Here is a 16,122-nt window from a genome sequence, read left to right as displayed (position 1 = left end):
ACATTCTGATCAAGCCTCTAGACACTATTGGACACCAAGCTCACCAAGTCAACTACCTTCCATTCCCATACTAATGGCAGATGGAGGTCGCCAATAGGATGATAGTGCACATAATTCACATGTACAACTCCAAGCATACACAAACCTAGGATGAGTTCTTCCCTATGTGAATCATAGTTATAAAAGAGCTCTCCATAGCTTGACTGGTCGCAGTCGCTTTCAACTCGCTCTAGGATTTCAACCATTGTATCTGATTGATGTTGCCATGCCTCATGCGACTACATAGACATAATCCACACATTTATTGTCTGAGGCTAATAAAGTGACCAGATTTATTGAATGCATCCAACACATCCGCCAACAGGTTCATGACATCTTGGAGAAGTCAAATGGAAAGTACAAGTAGTGACATGATCAACATTAGGTGCCACACAATTTTTCAATGGGTGACAGAGTTTGGTTGCATTTGTAGAAAGAACGCCTTACAAGAGCCCATTAGAAGCTCATACCACTCCAATATGGTCCTTAAATGATTACCAAGGCTATGGGAGACAATGATTTTGAGCTGAGAATTCCCCCATTCCTTGGCCTGCACCCACTATTCAATGTGGACTACCTTCGACCTTACTTCCCACCATTAATGGACACATTAGACATTGCAGAACAACTCACACCAACATAGTTAAGCCCATATCACATGGAACAGGGCACAAATGATCGAATTATGGACACACAGGTCAAGAACACCTTCCAATAGAAGATCCAACTATATCAAATCATCAAAGCTGGCCAACTCCTGCACCAAGACAAGTGGCTCACTAAGGACCAAGTTCAACAAAATTTTCCCCATCTCATGAAGACACTTAATGCAATGGGGACCATTGATTCCTAAGGGGGGAGGACTGATCCAGGTGGATGTTGGTGGCCACCCACCTATTCCACTTAGACCCCAACCACTATCTCCTTTAGTTTACTAATTTCCTTAATTGTAGCACAATTTACTATTTTTTGTAGTTTTTCAGGTCCTAAACTTCCGGAGCCGTTTTTAGGCCCTGAACAACATTTTTTTAGAAAACTGGGGCCAACTAGGGTAATCAAATGATGTTGGACACTCATAAGTTGTATTACATCGATATATATTTTTAACGAGGTATTGTGCACGTAAAATGGAGATCGTATGCCAAAGTTATGACCTCTAGAAGTTGATGTACCAATTTACCCAAACAGGGCCCATAGTTTTGGCGCTTCATCTCCTAGGTTTAGGTTTTTAAATGTTTAGGGTTTTCCATTATGTCTCAATAATAAATAGGCCTATGAAACTCATTCTAACACAGTTCGAAGGCTTATAACCACCACATCACTTCTCAGAGATGAGCTACCCTCATCTGAGCTAGTCTTATTTCCATTTTGTCTGTAGGAATATTTCAGTATTTGATATTAATGAAATGAAGCGCTATTTCTATGGTTATATTTTTTGCATTCCTATTTAAGTTTGAATTAGTGGTATCAGAGTAGTCTAAGCTTTCTTTGTTTTTCTTTGCATGTCCCCAACGAGGTCAGGATATAAGGAGTTAGGGCTCAAACTAGTTGAACCTTTGCAAGAAAAACCTCACAAATCTTGACGGCCTCTCATGGCGGGAGATAGGAAATATGAGGGGGCAAGAGATCCTTTCAAAATCTTGCTCAAACCCTTGAGCAACAGAGGAAAGTGATGATGGACTACTTTTCTTAGATCCTTTAGTGGCTACGCAAGGGTGATGCATCTCCTTCTAGCAACTACTCTAGAAGCACCACACCTTTTAAGGTACAAGTTAACTTTGGCATCCCCATATTTGAGGGCCAGATGGATGCAGAAACTATAGATAAATAGTTAAATCTGCTGTAAGGATATTTTTCTATTCATGATTTTTCTAGTTGGGAAAACATTACTTTTACACTTCTCAAATCCGCCCCCCATGTCAAGGACTAGTGGGAAACCTACTGTGATAATAAGGATGAAAGTACACCCTCACTATTTTTAGCCGCACCCACTTGGGATTGGTTCTGGGATGCCATCAAAGAGCAATACTACCCTGTTGGGAGCTATGAGGATAAATACATAAAGTGGACCAAGTTGTGACAAAGAAGGCACCAAGACATGCGAGAGTTTACCAATGTTTCTCATACTCTTTGCACTAAGTTGGGTAGCAATGATTCTGAGAAACATTTGGTACTCAAGTACCACGACTTCCTACATAGGCACATCTAGGATGAGATGGAGTTCATGGACATCTCCTCGCTCAGTATAGTGTACCGATACGTTGTAAAGATTGAGCATAATTTTAAACAGAAAAGGCGAGACATTGGATCTATGAATCCAAAAAAAGGGAAAGGCGCCCCCAAATTGCAGAGCAAAGGGAAAATACAAGGTAGGGTGACCTAGGATAACCTGTCGAAGTTGTAAGAAAATAACAACACCATGAAGACAAAAAAGGACATGGGAAATTGGTGTGATTTCGATTAGAGCTCCACTCATAATTGAAGTGAGCGTCGAGCCAAGCAATCACTAGTGGCCAAGCTAAAGGCTTCCGAGTCAAATGCATGTTCCAAATTTGAGTCAGAACCTGACAAGGGGAATAAAAAATGGAAGAAAATCATTGATGCAAAATCTAGTGCAGATGTGGCCACCACCAAGATCCAGAAGATTGAGCCTAAATATCCATAGGAGGGGGAACACCTATTCCATTCACAGATGTGGGTGAAGGGTTCTTTGTTATAGTTCATTATCAATAGTGGGAGCCAAAAGAACTTATTTTCAACAAAGTTCGTGAAGCGGATGGGCCTATCGACTATAACACATCCATAGTCGTACACCATCAGGTGGCTTCACCAAGGACTAGATCTTCACGTCAGCCAGCAGTGTCGCCTTTCCTAAAACACCAAGCCCTTCATGGATGAGGTAGTGTGTGATGTTGCTCCTCTTAAAGTTTGTGATGTATTATTAAGAAAACTATACCTGTGGAAGTGACATGTTGTATATCAGTCTAGACCCCACTCTATGATTATTTCCTTGGGTAGTAATTTATATAGGATACCAGAGGTAGTGCCGCCTACCACCATCTCTTTGATCTCTGCTAAGAAATGTAGTAAGATGGTCTCCCAAACTAGATTTTTTTCTTTTATTTGTTCTCAAAACAAGGGGAATATCATAGCCACATGCATGGCACTTGGGTAGGGTTCCTCCATGCAGTAGAAGGAAGTGGATACAATCATGGAAGAATACAAGGACGTCTTCTCCTCACCCACATGGTTAACCTTGCACTCTAAGGTCAAGCATTCGATCGATCTGACTCCCGGAGTACCTCTACCTAATGGGCAAATATATCATTGCTCCATTATGGAAAATGAAGAGATCAGATGGAAAATCCAAGAGTTGTTGCAAAAATGGAACATCTGATCATGTTCCTCGCCTTGTGGGAGCCCAGTTGTGCTTGTACAAAAGAAAGATGGGACTTGGAGGCTCTCCATTGATTATGGGCATTGAACAAAATCACTGTCATGAACAGGTATCCAATCCCATGGATTAATGATATTTTGGACCAACTCAAGGGGGCCAAGTATTTCAGCAAGATTGACTTGAAGTCTAGCTATCACTAGGTTCCAATAAAGCCCAAAAATGTATGGAAGACTGCCTTCAAATTTAAGGAAGGCCTTTTTGAATGGTTGGTTGTGCCCTTTAGGTTGAAAGATTCCCTTGCTACTTTTATGAGGCTAATGGATGACATCTTGTAGCCCTTCACCAAATCATTCATGGTTGTTTATCTGGACGACATCCTCGTCTTCAGCAAGGGTTGGGAAGAACACTTGCAACACATCTGTTAGGTCCTTCAAACCCTTCGGTAGCATAAACTATGTGCCAACTTGGAGAAATGCATCTTTGGCATGAAGTAGGTCCAATATTTGGGTTACATCGTAGATGAGTGTGGCATGCATGTGGATATGACTAAGATCCAAGTCATTCAGGATTGGCCAGCCCTAACCACTCAAACGGAGCTTTACAACTTTTTCGACCTTGCAAATTTTTATCTGGGGTTCATGTTGGGATTGTCCCAATCACTTGGCCTTTGATTCATATTACTAAGGGCGGGGCAAAAGAAAAATTTTCCCTAGTCCGATTCCCAACAAAATGTGTTCATTGAGTTGAAGCATCGACTCTTCTCTACACTAATACTCACACTGCCAAACCTACAATTAAAACCATTTTAAATGGAGACAAATGCCTTAGACTATGCTATTGGTGTAGTCCTCACCTAGCACGGACATCCAATGGCATATCATAGTGAGACGATTTCCGATATAATTCGGAAGCAGCCCACCTATGATAAATATATGTATTCCATCATTCACACTTGCCGACAATGGAAGCACTACATCTTGGGGAAGGAGACAGTCATCCACACCGATCATTGACCTCTTCAGTTGATACAAACATAAGGGAAGTTGCAGAACGATTGCCATCAGAAGTGGTGTACATATCTACAAAAATTCCACTTGAACATTAAATACAAAAAGGGAAACACCAATAACGTTGCAAACTGCCTTAACTGACCCCTAGTTGGAGTACTTACTACTATTCTCAACTCTTGTGGCCACAACACCTCTAGATGGTTGAAAATATACAAAAATGATCCATAGTTTGCCTACAAATACCAGATGCTGGTAGATGGAAAGAAAGCTCTTGATTTCCACCTCCAACATGCATTATTATGTTACCTAGGCCACCTCTATATTGCTTCAAGCGAGCATGCCAAGCGGATTTGGGAGCTGCACTACATTCGGGTCACCATCTCCAAGCGAACCATAAAGAAGTAAGGCATGTACACTCCTCTACCCCTTCCCTTCCGGCCATGGGAATCAATCTCCATAGACTATATGTCTGGCCTCCCTTCAACTAAGCATGGTAATGAATATGTATTTGTGGTCGTTGACAGATTTTCTAAGATGTCTATACTAGCGGCCTGCAAGAAGAGTATCACGGCAGAGGAAACTACCAAAATCTTCTTTGAATGAGTATGGGTACATTTTGGGATCCTGTAGATCATTGTATCAGATCGAGGTAGTAGGTTCCTAAGCACATTTTGGTCAAGCCTCTGGACACTATTGGACACGAAGCTGACCAAGTCGATTGGCTTCCATCCCTAGACTGATGCCCATACGGAAGTCGTTAATAGGATGATAATGCACATACTCTACATGTACAACTACTAGAATCCACAAACCTGGGATGAGAGTCTTCCCTATGTGCAACGCAGTTTAATAGAGCTATCCATAGCCCGACTAGTTGCAGTCCCTTTCAAGTGGGTCTAGGATTTTAACCATTGTGTCTGATTGATGTTTCCATGCCTGAGCGACTACAAAGAAAAAATCCAAACATGTATTGTCTAAGGTTGATAAAGAGACCAATTTTATTGAACACATCGAGGACATCCACCAGCAGGTTCATGACATCTTGGAGAAGTCAAATGCCAATTACACGCAGTGATGATCAACATTGGGTGCCACACAAGTTTTAGGTGGGTGAAAAGTTTTACTACATTTGCAGAAAGAAGGCCTTACCAAAGCCAATTAGAAGCTCAAACCACTTTGATATGGTGCTTACACCATTACTAAGGCTATGGAAGACAATGCTTTTGAGCTCAGCATTCCCCCATTCCTTGGTCTACACCAAGTGTTCAATGTGGACCACCTTCAACCATAATTCCCACCATTACTGGACACATCAGACATTGCAAAAAAATTCACACCAACAGGGTTAAACCCATACTACATGGAACATGAGACAACTGATCAGATTATTGACACACAGATCAAGAACACTCACCAACAGAAGATCTAACTATATCGATTCATCAAAGCTGATGAACTCCTGTACCTAGGCAAGTGGCTCACCAGGGACCAAATTCAACAGAAGTTTCCCCATCTCATGAAGGCGCTCAACAAAATGGGGATCATTGCTTCCTAAGGGATGAGAACTGATCTAGGTAGATGTTGGTGACCACTAGCCTATTCCACTTGGACCCCCACCACTAACTCTTTTAGTTTTTCAGTTTCCCTAATTGTAGCACAGTTTACTATTTTGGTAGTTTTTTGGGTCGTGAACTTCTGAGCCATTTTGAGGCCCTAAACGACATTTTTTGGGAAAATCAGGTCCAATGTGATAAATGTTTATTGTTGTCCACTCGAAAGTTGTATTCCTCGGATAGTTCTTTATAACACGGTATTGTGCGCGTCAAACTGATCTGAAATAATCATATGTTAAACTGAAGTAGAATTGATTATGCAAACAATGAACTGAATGTTAACTTAAAGAGTTGAAACTGTGAGAACTTCTTGAGAAGAAAAACTTTACAACATATGATAAAACACAAGAAATATGTAAAACAGAAGTGAAAATAGCAAAAACACAATGATATCGGATAGCAAGATTGATTATAGAGTTCGTCCTTGATGGACTACATCTCTGGGTCCACTTTCAAAATGGGTGACCACTTTAGTAGGATTGAATATGAGAAGGTCGATTACACAGAAAATTGACCAAACTAGATGTGCATGCAGGCACTTTTGGTCACTTTCATAAGAAGGCTCTCTAAACTAGCTTTCCAACATCTATCACGGTTCCCAATTCCGACTCCCGATGCTCCTGTTACATTGAAAACAAAACAACCTATATCCTATAGAATCTGTATATAAAACCAAAAAAACCACTCTCCTCTTCCTTCAATGATTGAATTGAGGATTTATAATGTTTTAGATGCATTCTTACTTCTTCTCTCATGGATTGGCATGAACTGTTTCTAATTTTGGTTACAAATTCTCGGTATAGTTATGATTTGCCACCTAGGGATAACATACATGGTCTTTCAATTAATTTAGGACCAAATTGTAATTACATACCCACTTTATACCTTAGGATAAGTGAAAACAGTTAGCGCCTAGCTAACCGGGTGAAGGAGGGTGACAGCCAGCATGTGGTTGTCGCGGTCTAACTGCAGGCTACCACCTCCACGGTCACCATCTCGGAGGTCTCGGCTTACGTTGCAGCCATGTCATTGCATGTAACTTGACTCCCAGTGGTCTCGGCAATGGTGTGGTAATCCTAATGGTTCGACACGGTGAGATGTCCACATGTCTTGTCCCGAGGCAGTTACGATTAGGCGGATTCTTGCGCGGTTAGACTCTGCTATTCGTAACCTCGACTACCACGACTGCTCACATGGCCGCGATTCTGACGCGGTCTAAACCCCATGGTCAGGACTATATTATAATATTTTTATTTGTATTATGGTTTATTGCATTGTATTGTTTTATACAATGATTTGAGACTTAGGTCTTAGGTGTTATGTTATTTTTATTGGATTTTTAATAAATTGATTTAGGTTTTGGTTAGGTTTTTAGATGTGGATTAGGGTTTTAGTTCTTAGGTCTTATTCCTTAAAAGTGTACATCATTTTGTTCTTAAAACAACCCTTTTTAACAATCAATTGTCACAAAGTGACATTCAAACCTATATGATGGCAAAACCCTTGTCGACAAACAAACAAACTCTACAAGGTGAATGACCAACCCATGTCGACAACCATATCCTGGCGGAACTAACGACAACCATATGTTGACAACCATATCTCGGTGGAACTGACGACAACCACATGTCGACAACCAGGTACCAAACCATATTCGCTGAACACCATGAAGACCATTGACATCACCGGACAACCTGAACCATAAACATCACTGTCGATGTTGAAGACACCAGACACTGAATGTTGTTGATGAAATTGAACCTGTGCAACTGATCTAACAAGATCCTCCTGGATCAATCCTCTCCACTTGAAAGATTTTGGCCCACAAAAGTTTGACTAGACAGATAGCAAGTGAGGGTAGAGCTCCCTCACTCTCCACCTTGTCCTAATGATGTACCAATACATTTGATAAACCACCTGAAAGTGATGACACTGAACTTTGATCATCGCACATTTTGAGTCTGTGAACTATTCCATCCATCTGCAGTATGTACAACTTGTGAAGATGGTTAAATAACCTGTTATGAACGTGGCAATTGACATCTTTCCATGAAGTACCATGAATTAGTGATTCATACACATATTTGAAAACAGTATGTACAAGATATTGTTCAATACTATTGACATGTATTAACAATCTATTTGCAAAATGGCAGAGACAATCAAAGACATATTTGACATCATACCAACTACTTGAGATACTTTCCTGATCCTGATTACTAAGTGAACTTGCTGCAGTAAACTCATCATGCTGTAAGGTGACAACTGCTACAACTTAGTTTGTCTTTGAAAGTATAGAAGTGGTTGTTGATTTGTTTGAATCACTATTTCTTCATTTATTAAATGATGTTTCCATTGATTAGCATTTTCCCTTGATGCATAAGTTTCTCTTAGATATGTTGGATACTTTGACACTGCTTTAGAAAAGGCTTTGATATGAAAACAAATAGGTCTCCTCTCCACTTGAAAAGAGGCTTCCAAACTATTTGATACATGAAATGGTGACACAATACAAGAAAATTTTAACACTGTCTTTCCCGAATATTGACCTGCATCCCTGTAACTGTTAACTTCCAAAATTGGACTGAATTGATTCATTCTGACATTAGGAAGAGGAGCTTTAGGCATCAACTGTAATTCATGTTGTATTCCCTACTTATGACTAAGATGTTTGTTTTCTTTAAATAGAACTGGAAAAGTTTCTACCTCTTGGATCAAACTATCTTTAAATGGGGACTCATAACTTGAACAAACATCATGTTGATTCTTATGTTGTTCCTTTACACACGTGATTACAAATCTTTTATTTGAACTTATTAGTCACTTTTTCTGATTAGCAACAACTAAATTCAAGTGATTTTTACTTTGATGTGCCCTGACAATAAATTCAACCCCATCTTTCTTAAGGTGATATTTATTCTCTCTTCTATAAAATACTGCATCATGATCATAAATATAAGGACTTCCTAAGACAACTCCACATATGTCTACTGGAACAACATCTAATTCCACTTCATCAATGTAATTAGTTGTAATGGCAAATCTTAATCGACACTGTTTTGTGACTTTTATCTGAGTTGATTTATTTAGCCATCCTAATGGGTAAGGTCTTGGATGATTCCATGTCTCCAAATACAAATTCTTAACTAAGTATTCAAATATTAAATTGACCTATTATCCACTGTCAAACATTGTGTCTATCTTTGTGTGTTTAGAAGTTATCCTTATGTTAAATAATTCAACAATTTTATCCTCATTTGAAGGATTTATGTTTGATGAAGATGCAATTGTATTCGAACTTGAACTAGTGTCATAAGTTTTACCTATCAAAAATATGGCAGTTATCCTCCTTTCATCCCCTGAATCGGAACCTAGATCTTGCTGGACTACTGCAATTTCTTTCTTTTCATCCTTCTCCTTAAGGAACTTTTTGGGCTTAAGTTCTGGATGAAGTTTCCAACAGTTAGATTCATCATGACCGATTCTTTGGCAATGAGAACAAGTAGGTATTTCATTCCGAGCTGTCACTGATTTCTTTCTCTCCAAATTGTTTTTCCCTTTACTGTCATTGGAATCCATGATTTCCAACTCTTTGCATGCTTGCGATGAAGACTTGAATAGTCAGACACCTGATTCAATATGTATGGCTTGAACACACACTTCATCAAAATCATCAGGATTAAACATCAATAATGTATGTCGCAAATATGAATGTAAATTATCAATGTATTTTAATAAATTTTCATGTGAATCCAATAAAATACCGAGCGACAATGCTTTCTTTCTGAACTCCTGAGTAAACTCCTGAACACTTTGCCCTTTACCTTGCCTCAAATGCTGCCAATCAATAACAGCTTGATGCATGTATCCTAAAGGATAGAATTGCTTCCTAAGAGATTTTAAAAACTTAGACCATGAAGAGATGACTTTACCTTTTGCACTTTACATATTTTTGAGTTTTAATTTCCCACCAGATCAAAGTTGTTCCCCCCCATTCTAAGTGTAGCTAACTGAATTTTCATTTTATCGTTAGAAATGTTCTGAATACAACAATAAACTTGTAATTGCTTAATCTAGCTATCTAGCTTTTTAGGATTCATTTCGCCATCATAAATAGGTAACTCAAATTTTACATCAAGTTTCAAAAGAGATGTTTTCTTAGGTTTCTTTTTTGTTTCAGATTCTACACTGGAAGAAGAAGAAGAAGAAGAAGAATATGATGGAGATGATGGAGGTGAAGGCAGTTTATCAGCCTTGTCTTTACCTTTTTCCTTCTTTGATGTCTTTGAAGAAGAAGCTGCACCTCTTTCCTTCTTATCTTCGTAAATTTCTCCCAACATTTGCTGCATAGTCAAAAATATTTGCTAAAACTATTCATCGCTCATCTTAGTTTCTGGCATTTCACCTACATTAGATCCTGTCATGGTTGACTTATGAACGAATCTTTGCTTTCTAATCTCTGGATTAATCTCTTCGAGGACTCCTTCTCCACATTGTGACTTTGACCTGTTTAACATTCACTGACAAATTCTACAAACGCAACCTACTCTGATACTAAATTATATGATTTGAAATGATCATATGTTAAACTGAAGTAGAATTTATTATGCAAACAATGAACTGAATGTTAACTTAAAGTGCTGAAACAGTGAGAACTGCTTGAGAAGAAATACTTTACGACAGATGATAAAACATAAGCAAGATGTAAAACTGAAGTGAAAATAGCAAAAACACAATGACGATACCATACAAAAAGGTTGATTACGGAGTTCGTCACTGATGGACTATGTCTCCGGGTCTGCTTTCAATATGGGCGTCCGATTTATTAGGATTGAATCCGAGAAGGCCGATTACACAAGAAATTTACCAAACTGAATGTGCACACAGGAACTTCTAGTCGCTTTCATAAGGCGTCTCTCTGAAACCACTTTCCAACGCTTGTCACGGTTCCCAATTCTGACTCCTGATGCTCCTATTACAGTGAAAACAAAACAACCTATATCCTCCAAAATCTACAAACAAAACTCAAAAACCACTTTCCTCTTCATTCAATGACTAACTTGAGGATTTATAATGTTTTAGATGCATTCTTACTTCTTCTGTAATGGATTGGCATGAAATGCTTCTAATTTTGGTTACAAATTCTCAATTTAGTTATGATTTTCCACCTAGGGATAACATGCATGGTCTTTGAATTACTTTAGGACCAAACTGCAATTACATAACCACTTTAGACCTTAAGATAAGAAAAAAAAGTTAGTTGTTAGCTAACTGGGTGGAGGAGGCTGACAACCAACATGTGACTACCGTGGTCTAACTGCAGGCTACCACCTCCGCGGTCACAATCTTGGTGGTCTCAACTTATGGTGTGGCCATGTCATCACATGTGACCTGACTCTCGACGGTCTTGGCAATGGTGCAGTGATCCTGGCAGTTCCAATGCGGTGAATTGTTCACATGTCTTGTCCCAAGGTAGTTATGGTTAGGTGGATTCCCACGTGGTTAGACTTCATTGTTTGTAACCTTGACTGCCACGACTGCTGACATGGCCACAGTTCTGACGCGGTCTAAACCCCGTGGTCAGGACTATATTATAATATTTTTATTTGTATTATGGTTTATTGAATTGTATTGTTTTATACAATGATCCGAGACTTAGGTTTTAGGTGTTATGTTATTTTTATTGCATTTTTAATACATAGATTTAGGTTTTGGTTAAGATTTTAGATGTAGATTAGGGTTTTAGGTCTTAGTTCTTAGTCCTTAAGGTTGTACATCATTTTGTTCTTAAAAAAACCCTTTTCTACAATCAATTGTCACAGAGTGACATTCAAACCTATATGATGACAAAAACCTTGTCGAAAAACAAAAAAACTCTACAAGGCGGATGACCAACCCATGTCAACAACCATGTTGTGGTGGAACTGATGACAACCATATCTTAGCAGAACTGGCGAAAACCACATGTCGACAACTAGGTACCAAACCATATCTGTTGAACACCATGAAAACCATTGACATCACCGGACAACCTGAACCATAAACATCACTGTTGAAGCTAAAGGCACTGGACATTGAATGATGATGAAGAAACTGAACCTATGTAGCTGATCTGACAAGATGCTCCTGGGTCACAAAAAAAGGTCGTATGCCAAAGGTACGACCACGGGAAGTTGATGTACCAATTTACCAAAATGGAGCCCACAGTTTTGGTGCTTCATCTCCTAGGGTTAGGTTTTTGAATGTTTAGGGTTTTCCATTGTGTCCTAGTAATAAATAGGCCTCTGAGCCTCATTGTAACACAGTTCAGAGGCATGTAGCTACCACATCTCTTCTCAGATATAAGCTACCATCGCCTGAGCTAGTCTTATTTCCATTATCTTTGTAAGCATATTTAAGTATTTGATATTAATGAAATGAAGAGTTATTTCTACTGCATCTCTGTATTTATGGTTATATTTGTAATTTGTTGCATTCCTGTTTGAGTTTGGATCATAGGTCAACTTAGTAAACCTAGGTCAACATAGCTGACTATGTTTGACTATGGCTTAGTAATGTGGTCCTCACATTATCACATTGTTTATTGTTTATCATGTTGTGATCTCATTTCTTGTTTATGAAGTACAACATTGTTTCTTGTTCATCACATTATGACGTAATTTTTTTATCCAATTGCAACAATGTTTTTTGTTCGTTACATTATAACTTTATTTATTGTTTGTCACATTGTGACGTTGTTTATTACTCTTCACATAGTGATGTTGTTCATTGTTTTTTGCATTGGGAACAATATTAAATTTAATGCCCATGGTGACTATGTCTCGCTATGACACCAATTTTGACTATGGTTGATTTTGATGCTCATGTTGACTATGGTTGACCATATCATAGCTAACCATAGTCAAACATAAGTGACATGTGTTAATGTATAAATTAAAGTATAAATGTGTCGAGAGACACTCTCTAGCCCAGTGTAGAAGAGATGTTGTAAAGTTATGCTATTTTATGTAAACATTTTGTATCGATCAAATTACATAACAATAAAAACAAAAATAAAATAAAATAAAATAAAACAAATTATTAATTATTTATAATTAAATCAGATTAGTTTCATTTTTACTTTAAATTATGTGTTGAGAGAGTTCAAACCTCTCAAGATATAAATCTATATTCTAAATACCCAAAACGTAATTTCAAAATAAACACGCCTATAATCATAATTATAAATATGCTCATAAATAATTATGAGCATAATTATAATTATATATAATTATCTATGGGGCATAAATATAAATATATAAGGAATTTTAGAAATACTTGATATTTTTCTACACGGAAGTATTATTTACAAATATTTGGTCATTTCAATGTGGAAACGTCATTCTGAAATATATGGATTCCACCATATCCATAGTCATTGTTGAATGTACAGGCATTTGTAAGCGATCTAAGGGGGCTTTGACAATTTTGTAGCTCTTTTGGTTATTCATTGGATCCATCAACATGTTTGACAGGATTGAGAACTTTTCGAAATGATGCCACATACCCCAAACATTGAATACACAGCGTAGGGACTCGGCATTGTGTGCAGCTATCGGTTAGTCTAAATAACAAAAAGTCACTTCTCATACCATCATCGACGCGCTCTCTTTAATGTACCAATTCTAGAGGTTTGTACACGACTCCTCTAAATACCGCTTGGTCTAGTGCAGATGAGAGCAAGGACCTCTCGTTTTGTGCGATAATATTGAAGCAATAAGTATTATGTTGTGAGAGAATTGAAGATAGTGTCAAGGACTGAAATAGTGGAAGATGTGCTTTAATTGGACGCAAGGAGGTTTTGGAATGCTGCAGTGAAGGACAAGCACAATTTCCTTCCAAAGGTTTTGACCGAAACTTTCACTTCTATGACCTTATTTGAAGGAGATGGAGGCATGGGCACCATCAAGTTGTTCAACTTCACTTGTCACACCCCTATACTGGCGGTACTCTTCCAACCACACTATAGTGAGGTGCGGCACTACCAACCATTTTCTTTTCACAAATAATGATGATTGTAGACTATGCCTAACATTCCATACTTAGTTTATTTTTCGTTACCAATTATATTCTTTGTCCTTTATACAGTGAAAGCCCATAACATTCACATAAACAGCATTATACAATAGAAATGCATGACAGTATAAAGGGAGGAGCAACTCCCTGCAATATGAATATGCCTGAATCAATATATATAATATTCACTTTTATAAAGTACAAGTTAAATCTTGGGAAACCCCAAATTTACACTTAGCCAATTTTCAACTTTCAGCAAACTTGGTTGCCCAGCTCATCAGTACCTCTGCATGGTTGCCACATGACTCACCAACCCTTCGTTCACCTCATCACACGATCGTGTTGTTTGCCCAACTTGGGCACGCCTCATCCTAACCAAGTCGCCACACACAGGTGCCTCCACACGAGTCACACCTCCGTTCGCAACTCTAACACTTCACCACTTCCACTGCTTCGTCGTGCATGACGCGCCCTACCCGGGTCGCCAGTCCGCACGATTCTTCCTTTGGGCATGTACGACACGCCCTCGCTCGGTCGCCCGTCTGCACGTCCACCCGTTCACTTGTTCACCCAAACTCGTTCACCCGAATGACTTCACCCAAGTCGCCACACAACCTCACCTGGGTCACCCTATGACCTCACCCAGTTCACCCGAACAACTTCACTCGGGTCGCTCGATGACCTCACCCGGCTCGCCCAAAAGACTTCACCCGGGTCGCCCGGTTCACCTGAACGACCTCACTTGAGTTTTCTGCCTAATGACCTCACCCGAGTTCTACCTGAATGACCTCACTCGAGTTCTGCCTGAACGACCTCGCCCAAGTTCTGCCTGAACAACCTTGCCTGAGTTTTCTGCAGGAGTTTTTCACCTGCGTTTCTCACCTGAATTTTCTACACGAGTTTTTCACTCAAGTTCTGCCCATCATGTGAGCTCATCCATGACCCACAAAACTCCTCAATCAAACTCGTCTCCTCAAACGCTCCACCAATATATACGGGCAGGTAGCGGGTTATGTCACCTAGCCGACCCACACCCAGCGCCCAAGCTGGCTCATTCAACATGTTGCCTTCGCCTGAGTGGAGGGTCGACCCACCCAACTTGTGGGACTGCCCTCTCAACTCGCCCAACATCGTATAAACTTTCCCTTGGCTCGTTCACTTCACATTTCGCATGAGCTCCTCGCACGGTGAAGGTGACCCAGACCGAAGGTCCTTACATCACCCCTGGTATCACTCCCATAAAATCCTCAAATGATCACATATGAACATTAACACCATTATACTTCCACTTCTAGTAATTTTCTCGCTTGAATTAGCATATGAGATATAGATGGGGTTGAATACTTCTTTATTTAGATACATATGGGGTTGAATACTTCCTTATTATTTGATACTTATTAGGTATTTCACTTTCCTGTCACAGGTAAGAGGGATTACAACTTCATCAAGGAGTGAGTGGATGAACTTGATGAGGAGAATTTGGTGTATAAGTATACACTGATCCACTGAGTGGATGACTTGACGAGCAGAATTTGATGTATAAGTATACATTGATCGAAGGAGGACCGTTGGCGAAGAAACCGAGCTCTGTGAGGTTTGAGATCAAATTCGTTCCCAGGAATGAAGGGGAAAGATAGCGACCTAGACCGTTGACTACGAAACTCTTCCTAGTGTTCATCCTGACGATGGCAAAGTAAAAGACATAAAGGAAAATAGCATTGCCCAATTGAAGAAGGTGGAACAGTATCTCCTCTCTAATCCAAACTTATACAACTAAATATATTTATGTCTAAATCTGTTTATGTATGCGTAAATAGACTAGAGCCGCACGTTCATGTGAATGAAATGACTTACAATGCAAAATAAAGATGAGTGACGATATGACTTCCCCCCATCGTCATCATCAACGTCTTTTATGGGCTGCAAGTGCGCCTGGGATTGTATCTTCATCGTTACGTGATTGTGTACTTCCGGGGATTTAAATCAATGTTAATGTTTGTTCAACATT

At 39.3% G+C, this 16,122-nt stretch overlaps 1 pseudogene; it reads left to right on the top strand.

Moving 5' to 3' along the window:
- Positions 1-2,254: 2,254 nt before the first annotated feature.
- Positions 2,255-15,891, top strand: LOC149232399 (uncharacterized; annotated as a pseudogene).
- The last annotated feature ends 231 nt before the right edge of the window (positions 15,892-16,122 follow it).

Source organism: Pinus tabuliformis, chromosome J, assembly GCF_031772625.1.
Source record: "Pinus tabuliformis cultivar Carrire ecotype Pingquan chromosome J, CPIR1, whole genome shotgun sequence".
NCBI classification, from domain to species: Eukaryota; Viridiplantae; Streptophyta; class Pinopsida; order Pinales; family Pinaceae; genus Pinus; species Pinus tabuliformis.
The sequence above is the reverse complement of the archived record's forward strand: the minus strand, read 5'-3'. Positions and strand labels throughout refer to the sequence as shown.